Here is a 20,304-nt window from a genome sequence, read left to right as displayed (position 1 = left end):
GGCAGGCAGAGAGAGAGAGAGTGGGGGAAGCAGGCTCCCCACTGAGCAGAGAGCCCGATGTGGAGCTTGATCCCAGGACCCTGGGATCATGACCGGAGCTGAAGGCAGAGGCTTTAACCCACTGAGCCACCCAGGCGCCCCAGGAATTTATTTATTTGACAGAGAGAGATCACAAGTAGGCAGAGAGAGAGAGAGGAGGAAGCAGGCTCCCTGCTGAACAGAGAGCCTGATGCGGGACTCGATCCCAGGACGCTGGGATCATGACCCTGGCCGAAGGCAGTGGCCCAACCCACTGAGCCACCCAGGCGCCCTGTTTTTTCTTTTTTTTTTTTTTTTTTTTAAGATTTTATTTATTTATTTGACAGAGATCACAAGTAGATGGAGAGGCAGACAGAGAGAGAGAGAGGAGGAAGCAGGCTCCCTGCTGAGCAGAGAGCCTGATGCGGGACTCGATCCCAGGATCCTGAGATCATGACCTGAGCCGAAGGCAGCAGTTTAACCCACTGAGCCACCCAGGCGCCCCGGTTTTTTCTTTTTTAAAGATTTTATTTATTTGTCAGAAACAGATACAGAGAGAGAGAGCACAAGCTGGCAGACTGGCAGGCAGAGGCAGAGAGAGAAGCAGCAGGCTCTCCACTGAGCCAGGAGCCTGATGTGAGGCTCAGTCCCAGGATTCTGGGATCCTGACCTGAGCCAAAGGCACCGGCTTAACCAACTGAACCACCCAGGTGTGGGTGTTGGTTGTTTCTTAGTAAAGCGCATACATAGAAGTTGAGCCATAAGTTCGGAATCCAGTTTTGACAGTAGCCAGCTAGTCCAAGAGAAGCTCATCATTATTGCTTAGTTTTAGGTTTGAGGAAGTTCAGGATGCCATGAAATCTACCTAGTCCCAGATGTAACCATTGTTCTGAGATCAGGTGCCCTAAGTATCAAATCTGAGCTTGAGCAGACTACAATTTTCTATGAAGACTTTATGTGCTTTAAGGTCCTTTTTTCTTTTTTATAATTTAATTTTTAAAGAGTTATTTGTTTATTTGAGAGAGAGAGAGAGCATGAGCCAAGGGGAGGGGCAGAGGGAGAGGGAGAAAAGCAGATTCCCCACTGAGCATGGAGCCCTATGCAGGGCTCAAGACCAGGCCCCTGGGATCATGACCTGAGCTGAAATCAAGAGTCAGACGCTTGACCAACTGAGCCACCCATGCGCCCTAAGGACCAAAGTTTAACAAGTGGACTGTCTTCCTGTGTAGAGGTTTGAAAAGTGGAGCAGAGAAGCAGTCTATGCGTTGAACAAAGTAGAGGCTGCAGAAGCCTTTATATCCTTGTAAGAAAGAAAGGGCTCTCTGAAGCCTTGAGCCATCACTGTGTAGGTATATTGCATTTCTTCCCAGGTGAAAGCAAAAAGAGGTTGACTATACTAACCAGAATACTAAAACATGTCCTGTGTCAATCAGTGACAGCAAAAAAATTTGCTTTCAGTGGCAGTGGTTATCAATAGCAGATGGGGCTTAGGAACAATGAGGTGCCAAGGGATGACAGTGTTATTTATTCCTTGGAAGTCCTGGACAAAACTTCATCCTCAGTCATTGGGTTTTCTCATGGGTAAAGTTGGGGTATTAGAGGAATGAGTGCAGGGGATGATGAGGCCCTGACTCTTGTAATCCTCTATTATGGGCTTGATACTATGAAGGGCTTCTTTATAGAGTATTGACTAGTTCTGGGGAGGGATTTTGAGTGATCTAGGGGAGATGCACTGTGGATTCTGCCAATATCAGTTGAAGATTTTGCTCCTAATGAGGTTGGTAGCTTACCAGTAAGAATACACAATCAGTGTCCCCCACTCAAGTGTAGTGGTGTCAGAGATAGAGCAGATCAAAGTATCGATGCGTCCTTTAATTCACCCAGTTGGCTAGTTTGATTACTGCTGCCAGTTTCTGGAATTATTTAAACCCTTTTGGGAAAAAGATATTCCAGCATGATATTTTTCTAAGAAATCTCTGTCTAGTAAAAATAGGGAGGAATGGGGGTGCCTGGGTGCCCCCCCCCCAGGGGGCCTCTCCCCCAGGCAGAGGCTTCAGCTCAGGTCATGATCTCAGGGTTGTGGAATCGAGTCCCACGGAATCGAGTCCCGCATCGGTCTCTGCTCAGCAGTGAGCCTGCTTCTTCCTCTCTCCCTCTCTGCCTACCTCTTTGCCTACTTGTGATCTCTGTCTGTGAAATAAATTAGTTAAAAAATCTTTAAAAAAAAAAAAAGAGAGAGAGAAAGGAACTAAGGGGAAAAGGTTGGGTAACTAAAGGGGCCTAAACAAAAGGGAATAGTTCAGAAATTGGAATCTGTTGAGGTTCGTTAGAGAACCACACTATTTGAACTATTTTAGTACTCTGAGCCAAGGCCTGCTTTATAGCAGTGGGATTAAGTGCTGACGGTGTAGCACTGATGTCAGTAAGGACACAGAGAGATTCATTCCTAATCTGGAGAGTTTTTTTCCTCCAGGCTGAGTAGAAGGGAGGAGTGGGAAGATCCTTGATAGTTTCTCGGAACGCCATCTTTGGGAATTAGGAAGCCGTTGGAAAGGCTGGCTGGTGGGCCGAAGGTGCCTTAAGTTGGTAACAATCTTTTTTCCAGTGTTCTGGCTCTTTGCAGTAGCAGCAGAGACTTTTTGGGTTTTGCTTAGGAGCCTCCATTTGTCAGAATGCAAAATTAAGAATTTGAGTGGTCTGTCTTTTAGGTGACTGACCTAGCATGCAGGTGAGCTGGTTTGCCACATTAACTCAGTGTGGAGCAGACACAGTTTCCCATTTAATTCTTGTCCCTTATTATTTTTTTTTAAAGGTTTTTTTTTTTAAATTTACTTATTTTTAGGGGTGTCTGGGTGACTCAGTGGGTGAAGCCTGCCTTTGGCTAAGGTCATGGTCTCAGGGTCCTGGGATCGAGCCCTGCATCGGGGCTCTCTGCTCAGCAGGGAGCCTTCTTCCCCCTCTCTGCCAGCTGCTCTGCCTACTTGTGATCTGTCTCTCTGTCAAGTAAATAAATAAAATTTTAAAACAATAAATTTATTTCTTTGAGACAGAGAGCACAAGCAGGAGGAGGGAGAGGAAGAAGCAGAGTCCCCGTTGAGCAAGGAGCCTGATGTAGGGCTTGATCCCAGGACCCCATTATCATGATCCAAGCCAAAGGCAGATGTTTAACCCACTAAGCCACCCAGGCACCCCCATCCTTGTCTTTTAAAAGAGAAGTTTCCTGGTTCAGGCCATTAACAAATACGGAGTTAAAGCCTACCCAAGTGGATTCAACATCTGAAGGAAGCCCAGATTTTTTTTGAAAACAATCTGTAGTGGGGTGCATGGGTGGCTCAGTGGGTTAAGCTGCTGCCTTCGGCTCAGGTCATGGTCTCGGTGTCCTGGGATCAAGCCCCTCGTCAGGCTCTCTGCTCAGCAGGGAGCCTGCTTCCTCCTCTCTCTCTGCCAGTCTCTCTGCCTGCTTGTGATCTCTGTCAAATAAAGAAATAAAATCTTAAAAAAAAAAATCTGTAGTATAAGAGCCATAAACAAGTTCTTCAAATCTTTGTGCGCACGCCTGAATTTGTTCCAGTCGACAGGCCAACCAGACGATACCACAATTGCTCTGTGGAAGTTTTCCGCATGTGTTTTCAGCATTTACCAAAAGTTAGGGTTTTGTTTTTCCAAATCCTGTTCAGCATGCTCCCATGGATAAATGTCCTTCACTGTTTGGCTTGGCTGTCACCAACAAGCATGTGGGCTCAGTGATACAGATCTGAGAAACCAGGTGGGTCAGTTTGAATAACTATGTTAAATTCATCAGCAAACCTATGGAGGTCCTCAGTCACTTTAGGAAATTCTTTTTCTGTGGCTCACAATCCAACTTTTGTCCTGGGAATGTAAGAAATTTCAGATTTATTTGGTCCCCTAGAAACCTGTTTGTCTTTTTCTAATTGTTTGTCTCACTTAGTCTGGACATTGTATTTTGCAGAGGGGCAACTTTATTTTTTATTTTTATTATTCATTTTGAAAAAATATTTTATCTGTTTGTCAGAGAGAGAGAGCACGCACACAGGGGAAGCGGCAGGCGGAGGGAGAAGCAGGCTCCCTGCTGAGCAAGGAGCCCAGCACAGGACTTGATCCCAGGACACTGGGTTCATGACCCCAGCAGAAGCAGGCGCTCAAATGACTGAGCCACCCGGGCATTCCAGAGTGGCAATTTTAGATTCCTGATAATATTTGGAAGCTTCATAGTACTTAACAAAATAGGCATCCATTTCAGCTTTGACAACTCTAAAGCCATGGTTGTGCAATTTGGTTTTGAGAAAAGTAAGTTTGGGGAGACTGAAAATTCCCTGTAATGGACATTGGTGTTTGGAATTATTTTTGGTTATGTCAGTCCATTTAGTTAGAAAATAGTTTCTAGTTATTTATTTATTTTTGTAGTTTATTTTTTTTTAAGATTCTGTTTATTTGAGAGAGAGACAGAATGAGCAGTGGGAGAGAGAGAGGGAAGCAGACTCCCTTCTGAGCAGGAAGCCTTATGTAGGACTTGATCCTAGGACCCAGAGAGATCATGACCCGAGCCGAGGGCAAATGCTGAACCAACTGAGCCATCCAGGCCCCCCATATTTATTTATTTATTTTAAAAATTGGTCTATTTTTAAGTAATTTCCATACCCCACTGTGGGACTCAAACTCAAAACCCTGAGATCAAGAGTCACACACTCTCCTGATTGACCCAACTAGGCTCACCAAGGGACCAGAGTTTTTATTTTCATTCATTCATTTATACATTCATTTATTTTTAAAGATTCTATTTGTTTATTAGAGACAGAGAGAGAGAGAGGTGGAGGGAGAAGCAGGCTCCCCACAGAGCAGGGAACCCATGTGGTACTCATTCCAGGACTCTGGGATCATGACCTGAGCTGAAGGCAGACACTTAACAACCTGAGCCACCCAGGCACCCCAAAGTGTTTATTTTTAGTCTTTTTAAATTCATTTAAAGAAATTTCATTTATTTGACAGAGAGTGATCACAAGCAGGCAGAGAGACAGGCAGAGAGAGAGGAGGAAGCAGGCTCCCTGCCAAGCAGAGAGCCTGATGTGGGGCTCAGTCCCAGGTGGGATCATGACCTGAGCCAAAGGCAGAGGCCTAACCCACTGAGCCACCCAGGTGCCATTTTAAATTCATTTTTAAAAGATTTTATTTATTTCAGAGAGAGAGAGTTTGTGCATGTGAGCAGGTGGAAGAGGCAGAGGGAGAGGGAGACCCTGACTCCTGCTGACCAGGGAGCCTGTCCTGGGGGCCTGATTCCAAGCACCTGGGATCATGATCTGAGCTGAAGGCAGACACTTAACCGACTGAGCCATCCTGGCACCCCCAAGACCAAAGTTTTTAAACATAAAACTGGCAGGAGTCCCAGAAATAGTGTGTGTGTGGGGTGACTCAAAATATTTTGATGACTGGAATCCCATTTCTTTTTTTTTTTTTTTTGTCAGAGAGAGCAAGCACAGGCAGAGTATCAGGCAGAGGCAGAGGGAGAAGCAGGCTTCCTGCTGAGCAAAGAGCCCCATGTGAGACTCGATCCCAGGATGCTGGCATCATGACCTGAGCCGAAGGCAGCCGTTTAGCCAGCTGAGCCACCCAGGTGTCCCTGGAATTCCATTTCTTAGAGGTTTTTTTTTTCTTTCTTTTTTTTTTAAGATTTTATTTTTAAGTAATCTCTACACTCCATGTGGGGCTTGAACTCACATCCCTGAGATCAGGAGTTACGTGCTCTACTGACTGAAACAGCCAGGTGCCCCTTAAGGGTTTTTCTCTAGAGCAAAAAGAAAAATTCCTAAACTGCTATTCTAATAGGAATGGCCCAGTTCCCAAAAGGAATTGGGCCAACAACCAGCACAATCATGATAGGAACAGTACAGTTCCAAAATGGAGTCAGACTAAAGGCCAAATGAGTACTCTCAGAAAGGAAAACCCTTCAGACAGATGCCCAAATAAAGGCCAGGGAGCTTAAAATGCAGAGAGCAGAGTTAGAAATTCAGGAGAGACATACGTCACTTCAACTCCAGAGTCAGCAAGAAAGCAAAGAGCTCAACGGGCCCTGTGGATACCAGCTCCTGTTTGCTTACCAGTCTTGGAGTTTTGTGTGTATATGTGTGTGTGTGTGTGTGCGCGCGTGCGCGCGCGCGTCCTTGCCAGATCCCACTTATGACACCAAGTAATGTCCCTAAACATAAAACAGTTACTTTACCATCAAAAAATGGGTTTATTTGGGAATATCAGAAAATTGCAATTCTGGACAGGGCCACTGCAGCAAAATCCATAGGCTAGTACAACAAAGAAAGATAAATGTTATTTTATGGAGAAGAAGGAGGAATCTGGGAGAGGTTGTTTTGAACAAAAGTCCCCTGGAAAAAAGCAAGATTTCAGCGTGATAATGGTTCTCATTGGCTGAGTTGCTGGCGTAGTTGATAGAGGAGATGAAGTGAACATCTTTTCTATTGGGGTCTGTAATGATCATTCTTTCTTGTGATTATTCTTCTGCTGGGTCTGTAATTGACCATTCTTCCTCTGTTTGACATCAAGTAGTATGGCATAAGACCTCCCCCATCTGGCCTCTTGGCTTTATTTTATTGAGATTTCCTTTTATTACTTTACACAACCCTGAAGATGACCTAACAGATCCAAATTGTATTGGGAGCCAGAGGGGTTTAGTAAAGCTGCAGATGTTTGAAAAGGTGTTCTAGAAACAGTTTCCTGTGAGCATAGATTAGATTCTTATCCTGAGGGCACCTGGGTGGCTCAGTCGGTTATGCCGCTGCCTTCAGCTCAGGTCATGATCCCAGTGTCCTGGGATCGAGTCCCACCTTGGGCTCCTTGCTCACCTCCTCCTCGTCTCTGCCTGCCTCTCTGCCAACTTGTGATCTCTGTCTGTCAAATAAATAAATAACATCTTTAAAAAAAAGAAAAAAGAGTCTTTCCTTTACATCTTCAATAAATTCACCTTTCTTGCTCTAGTATCAGGGTAAGAATCTTTTTTTTTTTTTCCCAAGATTTTATTTGTCAGAGAGAGCACGCAAGCGCACAAGCAGGCAGAGCGGCAGGCAGAGGCAGAGAGAGAAGCATGCTCCCTGCTGAGCAAGGAGCCCCATGAGGTGCTCGATCCCAGGACCCCGAGATCATGACCCGAGCTGAAGGCAGCGGCTTAACCCACTGAGCCACTCAGGTGCCCCAAGGAAAGACTCTTTAACACGTTTTGGGTTTTATTGCCCTTTTAAATGTATTTTTTATTACAGTAAAATAAACAGAACAACATTTACTTTTTTTTTTAAAGATTTATTTATTTATTTGACATAGACAGTGAGGGGGAACACAAGCATGGGGAGTGGGAGAGGGAGAAGCTGGCTTCCTGCTGAGCAGGGAGCCTGATGTGGGGCTCCATTCCTGGGCCCTGGATCTATGACCTGAGCCAAAGACAGAAGCTTTTTTTTTTTTTTTTTTAAGTGAGTTTTCTTTTCTTTCTTTTTTTTTTCCTTTTTTTTTTTTTTTTAAGATTATTTATTATTTATTTGGCAGATCACAAGTAGGCAGAGAGGCAGGCAGAAAGAGAAAGAGAGGGGTAAGCAGGCTCCCTGCTGATCCAAGAGTCCAATGCGGGACTCAGTTTCAGGACCCTGAGATCATGACCTGAGTAGGGGTCTAACCCTCTGAGCCACCCAGGTGCCCCCAAAGGCACCTGAGCTACCCAGGCACACCAACATTTACTATTTTGACTATTTTTTATTTTAATATTTTTTAAAAGTTTTATTTATGTATTTGAGGGGGAGAGAGAGAAAGTGAGCTTAAGTGGGGGAAGGAGCAGAGGGAGAGGGGCAAGCTGACTCCACACTGAGCATGGAGCCTAAGGCAGGGCTCCATCCCGGGACCTGAGATCATGACCTGAGATCCTGACCTGACCTGAATTAAGGTGTCAGATGCTCAAGTGATTGACTCACCCAGGTGCCCCTTATTTTAGCTATTTTTTAAAAAAGATTTTATTGGGGCACCTGGGTGGGTCAGTGTGTTAAAGTCTCTGCCTTCGGCTCAGGTCATGATCTCAGGGTCCTGGGATACAGCCCCGCATTGGGCTCTCTGCTCAGTGGGGAGCCTGCTTCCTCCTCTCTCTCCCTCTATCTGCCTCTCTGCCTACTTGTAATCTCTGTCTCCATGTCAAATAAATAAATAAAATCTTTTAAAAAAAAGATTTTATTTTTTTATTTAGAAAAATATTTATTTATTTGAAAGAGAGAGAGATTGAGAGTACACGAGCAGGGAGGAGGGGTAGAGGGAGAGGGAGAAACCCGCTCCCAGCTGAGCCAGGAGTCCAATGTGGGACTCAGTTCTAGGACCCTGAGATCAAGACCTGAGCTGAAGGTGAACGTTTAACCCACTGAGCTACTCAGGTGCTCCAGAGATTTTATTTATTTACTCAAGAAAGGGAGAGAGAGAATGAGATGGAGGGTGGGTGGGGGAGGTAGAGGGACAAGCTGGTTCCCAGCTGAACAGGATACCCAACTCCAAGCTTGATCCCAGGATCTTTGGGATTATGACCCAAGTCGAAGGCAGACGCCCAAATGACTGAGCCACCCAGGTGCTCCTATTTTAACTATTTTTAAGTGTACAGTTTTGGTGCATTAAGTGTATTCACATAGCTGTGTAATGATCACTACCACCATGTCCAGAATACTTTTCATCTTGCAAAACTAAAACTGCCCATTAAACACTGACCTTCCCTTCCCCCAGTTCCTGGTGACCACCATTCTACTTTCTGTCTCCATGATTTTGACTTTAAGTACCCTGTGTCAGGAGAGTCAAATAGTATTTTACTCTTCTGTGAATAACTGATTTCACTTAACATTTGGTGCTCAAGGTTCATCACATCATGGATGTGTCAGAATGTGTCAGAATTTCCGTCCCTTTGAAGGCTGAATAATATTCCACTATATGTATCTACACCTTTTGTTATCGATTCATTACCTTTTGACAATTGGGCTGCCATCTCAAGATTCTCGGATTCCTCTAGAAGCAAGCAGCATGAGAAGAAGAACAGCTATTCCAAGGCCATCAGACCAAGTAGATGAAATGAAGAATACTTTACAAATTCTGAATCAAACTCTCACCTTGTCTTTTTTTTTTTTTTTTAAAGATTTTATTTATTTGACACAGAGAGATCACAGGTAGGCAGAGAGGCTGGCAGAGAGAGGGAAGCAGGCTCCCCGCTGAGCAGAGAGCCCGATGCGGGACTCGATCCCAGGACCCTGAGATCATGACCTGAGCTGAAGGCAGCGGCTTAACCCAATGAGCCACCCAGGTGCCCCAAACTCTCACCTTGTCTTTCTGGTTTTACTCTTGAGATCTTCGTAGGCTAATTCTAGTCATGCTCTTCTGCATTCTCTGCCTATTTACTGTACCATAAAGGTGGAAAGAATTGCTTTTATGTTAACCTTTTTTTTTTTTTTTTAGTTTTATCATTTTTTTTCTGGGTACGCTATTACAGCTGGTTACAAATGGCTCTTTCAGTATCTAATCTTTGGGGAAAAAGTGATCACTATGCACATTTCCAATTTTGCTTTGTATGCTGGTTGCTTTCCAATATTCCTCATTTCCTAGCCAAAACAGGTAAAACACTTTTTCAGAGACAAAAGCATAGGGGGATAGGACTTTCTTGAAAATCAGTAAGGGCGCCTGGGTGGCTCAGTGGGTTAAGCCTCTTCCTTCAGCTCAGGTCACGATCTCAGGGTCCTGGGATTGAGTCCCACATCAGGCTCTCTGCTCGGCAGGGAGCCTGCTTCCTGCTCTTTCTCTCTCTGCTTGCCTCTCTGCCTACTTGTGATCTCTCTTTGTCAAATAAATAAATAAAATCTTTAAAAGAAAAAAAAAATCGGTACAGTCATAGACCTAACAAACACCAGCCTAATTCATGTTTTGATATAGTTTGCAGAAAAGGAAAATGTATTTGGAAAGACTGGACCCAACTTTGAGACCCAAGGTTGGCACTAGAAAGTGTTGAGAGAAGTTTTAATTAGGTTTCCCTGCCAGAAAGAAAGTTTATTTATTTCATTAAAAAAATTTTTTTTAAAAGATTTTATTTTTTTGAGAGAGTGAGAGAGAGCATAAGCAGTGGGAATGGCAGGCACTGGGAAAGGGAGAAGCAGGCTCCCCACTAAGCAGAGAGCCCAACATGGGGCTCAATCCCAGGGCCCTAGTACAGTGACCTGAGCTGAAGGCAGATGCCCAACAGACTGAACCACCCAGGTGCCCCTCATTTTAAAATTTTTTTAAAAAGATTTTATTTATTGGGGCACCTGGGTGACTCAGTGGGTTAAGACTCAGCCTTTGGGTCGGGTCATGGTCTCAGGGTCCTGGGATCGAGCCCCCGCATCGGCCTCTCTGCTCAGCCTGGTGCCTGCTTCCCCCTCTCTCTCTGCCTGCCTCTCTGCATACTTGTGATCTCTCTCTCTCTCAAGTAAATAAATAAAATCTTCAAAAAAAAGATTTTATTTATTTCTTAGGTGGGTGGGGCATGAGCAAAAGGAAGGGCAGAGGGAGAAGGAGAAGCAGCCCTCTCGACTGAGCAGGGAGTTTGATGCAGGGTCCATCCAGGTGCCCCCAGAAGGAAAGTTTAATTTACAATGATCAGCCAATCCATGTGGCCTGCTTCTCCTATATCCCGAAGGACATAGGAGAGTTCCCTAAGGAACCCCTTATTTTCCAAATAATCCAAATGTGGATGATTTCTTAAAAATAATTTAAGTAATCTCTACACCCAGCATGGGGCTTGAACTCAGAACCACAAGATCAAGAGTCACATGTTCTTACCTACTGAGCCAGACGGGTGCCCTTAAATGTGTGGCAGATTTAAGTTGGTCACATTCTTTGATACTCCTTGTATCAAGAGATGGGCGTCTCTTCCCCTTTCCTTGAGTCTGGATGCTCTTTGCTATTGCTTTGACCTGTAGAATACAGCAAAGATGATGCTGTGCTCAGTAAGATAAGTCTATAAATCAGTAAATAATTGGTTTAGGAATTTGTTTAAACCTATTTTTCTGGACAGTTTGCAGGATGGGCTCTCACACTGGGAATCCCATCGGGATTGCGCATCTAGGAGAACAAGTTGCCTATCAAACAGTTTTACTTACTGAGACTTGCTTTAAGACCCTTGCCTTGATGTGTTCTCTAATCCTAAAATTTATGTCAAGACATTTGCCCAATCTCAGACAATCCTTTTTTTGTTTTTGTTTTTGTTTTTTTAAAGATTTCATTTATTTATTTGGCAGACAGAGATCACAAGTAGGCAGAGCAGCAGGCAGAGAGAGAGGGGGAAGCAGGCTCCCTGCTAAGCAGAGAGCCTCTTGCGGGGCTTGATCCCAGGACCCTGGGATCATGACCTGAGCCGAAGGCAGAGGCTTTAACCCACTGAGCCACCCAGGTACCCCGACAATCCTTGTTGTTAAAAATAATTCAACTTACAATTTATTTAGTACATAAATATCAAGGAAATTACATTTAACATTTCTTTCAAACTAGGAGAATGAGTAACCTGGGTGGCTTAATCAGTTATGCGTCTGCCTTCAGCTCAGGTCATACTCCTGGGGTCTTGGGATCAAATCCCACATCTGACTCCCTGCTTGGCAGAGAGTCTGCTTCTCTCTCTCTCCCCCTCTGCCCCTCTTCCCCGCTTGTGTTTTCCCTCTCTCTCTCTCTCCCTCAAATAAATAAGAATTAAAACAAATTGAATTAGGAGGATGTTTTTCATTAAAGCTATATATCATTGTGTGCCTGGGTGGCCCAGTTGGTTGGGCGACCTATTCTTGGTCTCTGCTCAGGTCTTAATTTCAGAGTTGTGAATTTGAGCTCCATCTTGGGCTCTGTGCTCTGTGCGGACCTACTTAAAAAAAAATGTGGGGGCACGTGGGTGGCTCAGTTGGTTAAGCATCTGCCTTTGACTTAAGTCATGAGCCCAGAGTCCTGGGCTCCTTGCTCAGCAGGGAGCCTGCTTCTCCCTCTCCCATTGAATGCTGCTGCCTCTGCTTGTGGTCTCTCTCTCTCTTTGTCAAACAAATATATAAAATCTTTATTAAAGAGGAAGTTCCATAGCTTTTTAAATTCAATAATTGATAGCCAGTAAACTAAAGGAAATAAAATGTCCTTCTAAAATTCAATCTTTCTACCTGCTTTGCAATGTCTTTCCTGCCTATTAGGTCTTGTCTTGAAAGACCTGCTTGAACTACCCAAGCCCAGACCCCAACCCTATAAATTTCCTTTCCTTGTCCCCCCTGTCTGAGATACTACTGAGACTGTCAATGTAGAATTCTCCATTACTGCAGGAAGTCTAACAAAGTTAGTTGTGCTCGGTCACAAGTTTTCTGGTTGTCTCTTGATGAGCTGCCCATCAAGTATTATTTTGTGAAACTTGAGTTTTAGTTTTATGGGTGTGTGTGTGTGTGTGTGTACACTGGAAAGGGATGTAAAATGTGTTGCATCTGTGAGTGGGGATAACAAAGTTAGAAAGTCACTCATTTGTTGTCGTCATCTTCTAGAATGTAAGCTGATGGGCATAGGATTTTTGTCTTCCCTGCATTCTCCCCAGTGAGCAGTTTCCGGAGCACATTTAATTGTTTTGTTTGGTGGTTGTTTGTCTGTTTTGCACATACATAATTGTTAAATGTAGGAATGAGTGAAAGAACTACTGTGTGATTGAAAACATGAAAAAGGCAAAGGGAAGGTGAGGGGGGAAGGAAGGGCAAGGAGGGATGTGCAAGGAAAGGGCAGAGGAAAACGAACAAGAAAGACTGGTCAAGAAGGCAGTGGGCCTACACCTCCCAGCCTGCAGGGGCGCTGTGGGCCGCTTGCCCGCGAGGTGTGGGGGGCGGGGCCTGTTGGGGGGCGGGGGCGCAGGCGCGCAGGCGCGCAGGGCGAGGTGAAAGTGGAAAAGCTTGAGGAGGAAAGGCGCGGGACCCTGAGTGAGGGAACCCTGGAAGAACACCTTGGTCCGGCGGGGTAAGTGCCCCACCAAGGGCGGAGGGGCCCCGGTCTTGCCTCCCTGCAGGCCTTGTGCCCCTAAACACCTCCCGGCTGGAGAGCCTGGGGAGGTGGAGGCGGGTGGGTGCCTCAGAGCCTATGTTCTGGCTCCTTGGGGACCTCAGTTTCTCCAGTTGGGAAGTGGGCAGGTGGGCCTGGTGCATTACCTGGGGATGAACCGGGAACCCCCGGCAGCCTCCCCTGCCTCTTAAAGCCTGCCTGTGCATCCTCTTGCCTTCCCGCTTTGGCGTGTCCTAGTCGTCATCTGGATTAGCCCTGCCTCGGCCTCCCTTTACCTCCTTGGGAGTGGGTGGGGTAATGTGCTAATGTGCTGTGACTGTCTCCAGTTCATTCTTTCTGCCAGTATTTACCAAGGCAGCAGATTGGGTGATTGCACCAGGCTTCTGCGGTCAGATGCGTGGGTGCATGTGGGTGCACCGCTGACGAGCTGTGTGTACCTGGGCAAGTTATCTTACCTCTCTGTGTCCACTTTCTCATCCTCAAAATAGGGTAATGATAGATCTCACTTTATTGATGGTTCGATGAGTTAATATGGATAAAAGTTTAGAACAGATACATTCTGTTGCACCATTTCCAAAGTGCCTGTGCTTCCCTGCCTATTACCATACAGTTCTAATTTTGCTTCAGTGATTATTTAATAACCGTTCTGACTGCGTAATGCTTGATTAATAAATTATTCCTAGGAGAGCAAGACAGTGTTCTTACCTGCTCGCCCTGTATCCCCTGCACTAAGCTCCATGCCTGAGTTGGGGAGTCTGAGGTTAAGGTTGGCTAGGCTGGGAGTATGGGAGTGATCAAGAGGGTTGTGCCCTGTCTGAAAGAGGCATTTGAACAAGTATGGCATGTTTGGGTCTTCTGTGGGAGTCTGGTGACCGGGAAAGAAATGAGTTAAGGTCAGTATTACTCTTTTTTTTTTTTTTTTTAAAGATTTTATTTATTTATTTGACAGACAGAGACCACAAGTAGGCAGAGAAGCAGGCAGAGAGATAAGGAGGAAGCAGGCTCACTGCTGAGCAGGGAGCCCGATGCGGGCTCGAGCCCAGGACCCTGGGATCATGACCTAGGCCGAAGGCAGAGGCTTTAACCCAGTGAGCCACCCAGGCGCCCTAAGGTCAGTATTGAGTCTTGAAGGAAGGGTGCCTGGCTGGCTCAGTGGGAGAAGTGTGAGACTGTTCCTGAGTTTGAGCCCCCTTTTGAGTGTAGAGATTACTTAAATAAATAAAATAACGACTCCTGAAGGAATTGAATATTGAAAGCTCCAAACTGAGGTTTATGGTTTTGTTTTGCCTTTGGTCATCTTTGTAATTCAGCTTTATCCCAGTCCCAGCTGGCCAAGAGGCTACCTATTTTGTTTTTGTTTTTTGGTTTTTTTGAGGCTACCTATTTCGCAAGGCAAATGCCTCCAGCCATGGGGAGTGGGAGCAGACAAGAGGCTACCTGCAATTCAGTGTTGGCTCTCTAATCCTGCCCTTAGCTAAGCGTTGAGAATGCTATTGGGTTTGGGTGGGTCTCTGAGGTTTCATTTTGCTAGTTCCCATGACAGGCTGACCTGTGGGGTGACCCTCTTCCCAAGCTCACGGTGGAAAAATTTATCTCCTTCTTACAGACTTGTAAATTGACAACTAATGTATGTTTTTATTATACTAATAAGGACTTGCAAAAGGGTATCATGACCATCCTATGCTGTGGTTTTCATATGTATGTTTTAGTCCTATTTTGAGTAAAATCCAGGAGGTGTAGATTGCACTCATTTGGTTTATGGAAATTAAGTGGCAGAGCACCGTTCTGGCCAAATTGACCCTCAGTGTCCAACCGAGAAGTCTGAGTTCACTTTTTAAACAGTATATTACTGAGATGTGTAATTTACATCCCACATAATTCAGTCATTTTAAATTTAATGGTTTTTAGTAAATTTACATAATACCTTCACTACAGTCCATTTTGAAAATTTTTGTCCCCCCAGAAAGATGCCCCGTACCCCATTTTAGTCACTTCCCATTCCACCCTGGGCAACCAGTAAGCTTTCTGTTTCTTTGAATTCACATTTTCTGTATATTTCTTATAAATGGAATCATAATTATATAATTGTTGGTTTGTAAGCTCCTTGGAAGCTTCTGGGTATAATCTGAAATGGGCAGAGGGCAGAAAGAGACCCAAGAAAGAGGCAGACCACTGCCGATGGGTAGGTGTGAGGTATAATAAGCAAAGGAGCTCAAATAGAAGATGTGTCTTGGGCAGCTACAAGATAAGTAGATCTCTGCACCTACCTGCCAGATCTTACCAGTTTCTATAGAGATCTTCACCTGCATTCAGTCATGTACTGTCCAGATGGTCTCAACATCACGTCGCTCTCTGAAGGCTTTGTTCTAGGGCAGCTTCTGGGAGTAGGAATGGCAAGCTGGATGCATAGTCCAAGGACAGAGAAGGGGGTAAGGAGCCTCCTGTTGCTGAGATCCTGCTCACAGGTCATGTCGTCTCAGTGACCACCTCCACCAGTAATATGTTTGGTGACTGGCTTTCACTGTGTTGTGCTGGTTTTGGGATTCATGCATGTTGTAGCATATCTCAGTACTTAATTCCTTTTTATTGCTGAGTAGTATTTCATGGCACGGATATCCCACATTTTTTTTCTTTTTACCCGTTCACCAGTTGATGGACATTTGAATTGTTTTCGTCGTTTGGTTCTTGTGAGTAATGCTTCTGTGATCATTCGCCCACAAGTCTGAGTGTGGATGTGTGTTTCATTTCTCTTGGGTAGGTGGGTTGAATGGCTGTTTATGTTTAACTTTTTAAGAACCTACTAAACTGCTTTCCAGAGGGGCTATTTTACATTCCCAGCAGCAGTAGATGAGGGTTCCACTTTCTTCACCTCCTCACCAGCCTTTGACCTTTTTGTAAGGTTTTACAGGCGAGATACACGACACCAAGGCCAGATAGGCACAAGGCAAGCTTTATTAAAGGCACCCTCGGGTGAGGTTCTGCAACTCTCCTAGGAGAGGACAGTCAGTGAAGTCGTGCGGTAAGGGGTTAAGTGAGCATTTACTAGGCCAGGGAAGGGTGGGGGCTCATAACCATATTTGGTAAGGTTAGAGGTTGGGGTTGGAAAGTCCCAAAGTGGCTGGTTTCTGTTTCTGGTATAGGTTTTGGTTTACTCAGGGTGACCTTGACAGATGTCCTTCTGGTGGGAAAGTCCTGGGTAGGGGAAGATTGCGGCCTGGAGGCCATTTTCCTCGTGCATTCCCAGGGCCGCTGACCCAACACTTTCGGTGATACCCATCTTAGTCAGTGAAGTGCTGTCTCTTTGTGATTTAAACTAAAAAACAAAACAAAACCGAGACTAGAGCCAGTGGTACTGTAATAGCGCTGTGTGTGACAGATGCTGACGACACTGCTGTGAGGATAGTGCCATGTATAGACTTCTTGAGTAACTAGTCACTGGGTGGCACACTTGAAATGAGTGGAATGTGTGTCACTAGTACATGAATTTTAAAAAATTGTGGTAAGACACACATGACAAAATTGCTGTCGTAACCATTTTTTTAAAAAGACATTCATTTGGGATGCCTGGGTGGCTCAGTTGGTTGGACGACTGCCTTCGGCTCAGGTCATGATCCCGGAGTCCTGGGATCGAGTCCCACATAGGTCTCCCAGCTCCACGGGGAGTCTGCTTCTCTCTCTGACCTTCTCGCTCATGTTCTCTCTCACTGTCTCTCTCTCAAATAAATAAATAAAATCTTTAAAAAAAATAAAATAAAATAAAAAGACATTCATTTTGTTTTTTATTTATGTATTTATTGATTTTGACATTTATTTATTTATTTAAAAGATTTTATTTAGTTATTTGACAGAGAGAGAGATCACAAGTAGGCAGAGGCAGGCAGAGAGAGAGGGGGATGCAGGCTTGCGACTGAGCAGACAGCCCGACGCGGGGCTCGATCCCAGGACCCTGAGACCATGACCCGACCCAAAGGCTGAGGCTTAACCCACTGAGCCACCCAGGCACCCCAGCATTCATGTGTGGGGGGAGGGAGAGAGAATCTCAAGTACACTGCTAAGCATGGAGCCCCATGTGGGGCTCTGAACCAAAATCAAGAGTCAGATGCTCAGCTGACTGAGCCACCCCAGGTGCTTTCATCTTAAGTGCTTTTGTGTGTCCAATTCAGTGGCGGAAAGTATGTTCACCTTATGTGCAACCAGTCTCTGGGACTTTTTGCAAAACTGAAACTTCTTGCACATTAAACAGCAGCTCCCTATTCTCCCTCCTCCTAACCTCAGGCAACCTCCATTCTGCTTTCTGTTTCTATATATTTGACTCCTTTAGATAACCCCATATAAGTGGATTCATAAAATGTTTGCCGTTTCGTAACTGGCTTATTCCAGCCGGTATAATGTCCTCGAGATTCATACATGGTGTAGGGTGTATCAGAATTTCGTTCCTTTTTAAGGGTGAATATTCCAGTCTATGTATATAACACATTTTGTTCATTCATTCTTCCATTGATGGACACTTGGATTGCTTGTATCTTTTGGCTGTTGTGTGTGAACTGTGCTGCCATGAATATAGGTGTACAAACGTTTCCCAAGACCTTGCTTTCAGTTCTTTTGGGTATATACCCAGAAGTGGAATTACTGAATGATAGATAATTCTGTTTTTAATTGTTTGAGGAGCTGCCATTCTGTTTTCTATAGTGGCTGCACCATTTTACATGTCCGCCAACAGTGTGTAAGGATTCCAGTTCCTCCACACATCTACCAGCATTTATTATTTTCTGTTTTTTTTATAGTGGCCATCCTTACGGGTGTGATATCATTGTAGTTTTGATTTGTACTTTCCTTATGACTGACGATGTTGAGCACCTTTTCATGTGTTTTGTGCCATGTGTACATCTTCTTGGAAGAAATGTCTACTTAAATCCTTTGTCCATTTTAGGGGCACGTGGGTAGCTCAGTCAGTTGAATGTCCAACTCTTGGTTTTGGCTCAGGTCATGATCTCAGGGTCTTGGGATTGACCCCCTAGTTGAGCTCCACGCACAGTCAGTATGGAGTCAGCTTGATTCTTTTCCTCTCCTCCTCCCCCTTCTTGTGCTGTTGCTCTCAAATCAATCAAATCAAATTAAAAAAATCATTTGCCCGTTTTACTTATTTAAAGATTTTATTTATTTATTTATGTATTTGTCAGAGAGAGAGCGAGAGAGAGAGAACGCGTGCGAGATAGAGCGCACCAGCAGACAGAGTGGCAGGCAGAGGCAGAGAGAGAAGCAGCCTCCCCACCAAGCAGGGAGCCCGATGCGGGACTTGATCACAGCTGGGATCAGGACCTGAGCCAAAGGCAGCAGCTCAACCAACTGAGTCACCCAGGCTTCCCCATTTGCCTGTTTTAAAATTGTGTTGTTTTTCTTTTTATTATTGAATTGTAAGAGTTCCTTTTATGTCCTGAATATAAGGTCTTTATCAGATACGAGATTTACAAGTTTTTTTTTTTAAAGATTTCCTCTTTGTATTATCTTTCTTTCTTTTTTTATTTTTTAAGATTTTATGTATTTAGAAGCACCTGGGTGGCTCAGAGGGTTAAGCCTCAGTCATGATCTCAGGGTCCTGGGATTGAGCCCCCGCATCAGGCTCTCTGCTCAGTGGGGAGTCTCCTTCCCCCAATCTCTCTGCTGCTTTCTCTGCCTACTTGTGATTTCTATCTATGTGTCAAATAAATACATAGAATCCTTAAAAAAAAAAAAAAAAAAAGATTTTATGTATTTATTTGAGAGAGAGAGCCAGAGAACACAAGTGGGATGAAGAGCACTGGGGAGAAATAGACTCCCTGTTGAGCAGGGAACCCAATGTGGGGCTTCATCTGGGGACTCCAGAATTGTGACCTGAGCTGAAAGCAGATGCTTAACCTACTGAGCCACCCAGGTGCCCCTACAAATATTTTTTTTAATGGTGTCTTTTAAAGCACAAAATTTTAAAGTTTTGATAAAATCAACTTGTCAATTTTTTTTTTTTTAAAGATTTTACTTATTTGACATAGAGAGATCACAATTAGGCAGAGAAGCAGGCAGAGGGGGAGGGGGAAGCAGACTCTCTGCTGACCAGAGAGCCGGATGTGGGGCTTGATCCCAGGACACTGAGATCATGACCTGAGCCAAAGGTAGATGCTTATCACCTGAGCCATCCAGGCACCCCCAACTTGTCAAGTTTTTTTACCTTTTTTTTGATAGCATACGATGGAGGGGAGGGGCAGAGGTCATGGGAGAGAGAGAATCTTAAGTAGGCTCCATACTCAGCACAGAGCCTGCTGTGGGGCTTGGTCTCATGATCCTGAAATTAAGACTGAGCTGAAATTGAGAGTCAGATGCTTAACCGACTGAGCCACCCAGGCACCCCCCCAGCCTGTCAGCTTTTTAATGCTTGTGCTTTTGGTGCCATATCCAAAAATCTTTCTCTAATCCAAGGTTGTAAATATTTACTCCCGTGTTTTCTTCTAAGAATTGCATACTTCAGGGACATCTGGGTGGCTCTGTCAGTTAAGTGTCTGCCTTTGGCCCAGGTCTTGATCCCAGGGTTCTGGGATTGACTCCGACATCAGGCTCCTTGCTCACCAGGCAACCTGCTTCTCCTTCTGCTTCCCACTCCCCCGGCTTATTCACTCACTCGCTCTCTCTGACAGATTAATAAATAAAATATTTTTAAAAGTTAAGAATTGTATACTTTGACTCTTTTATTTAGGTCTGTGATCAGTTTTTAGTTGATTATTGGTTATGGTGTAATCAAACACGTCCATCTTTATGTTGAACTTTCCAGTCTTCTAGGATGGACAGTGCTTAGAACCATGCTGGGAACTGGATGAAAAAGACTCTCGTTTCCTTCAGTATGTCTTGCTGAAGTTATTTGCATTGTTCTGCCTTCTCTGCTTGCTTTAATCTCATTCTGAAGTTTTTACACTGCGGTAATCCACTGGATCAAGTGAGATTCTGGGTGGTGGGCAGTTGGTCTGTCTTCTGTGTGGTGGGATAGTGTGATTGAGCGAGAGGAGAGGAGGAGGAGGTTACAGGCCTTTCCTCAGCCTGTTAGATCAAGTCCGTGTGAGGAAGAGTACTTGTGGAAGCTGGGGGCCTGCAGTTGCGTTGAGTATCCATCATGCTCATGCCTATGATCCGCACAGAATGTCTTCCTGTTTAAGGTTGATGTCAGGTGGCAAGGTTGGGGGAAATTGAAACTCTCAT

The 20,304-nt window shown here is 44.7% G+C and overlaps 1 protein-coding gene across 2 annotated transcripts in view; it reads left to right on the top strand.

Moving 5' to 3' along the window:
* LOC116579626 overlaps positions 1-20,304 on the top strand; it is an 89,476-nt gene that overhangs the window by 31,550 nt on the left and 37,622 nt on the right. The gene's annotated exons all lie outside the window — the stretch shown is intronic.

Source organism: Mustela erminea, chromosome 19 (genome assembly GCF_009829155.1).
Source record: "Mustela erminea isolate mMusErm1 chromosome 19, mMusErm1.Pri, whole genome shotgun sequence".
In the NCBI taxonomy this organism is placed as follows: domain Eukaryota; kingdom Metazoa; phylum Chordata; class Mammalia; order Carnivora; family Mustelidae; genus Mustela; species Mustela erminea.
This window is presented reverse-complemented; position numbering and strand designations above follow the sequence as displayed.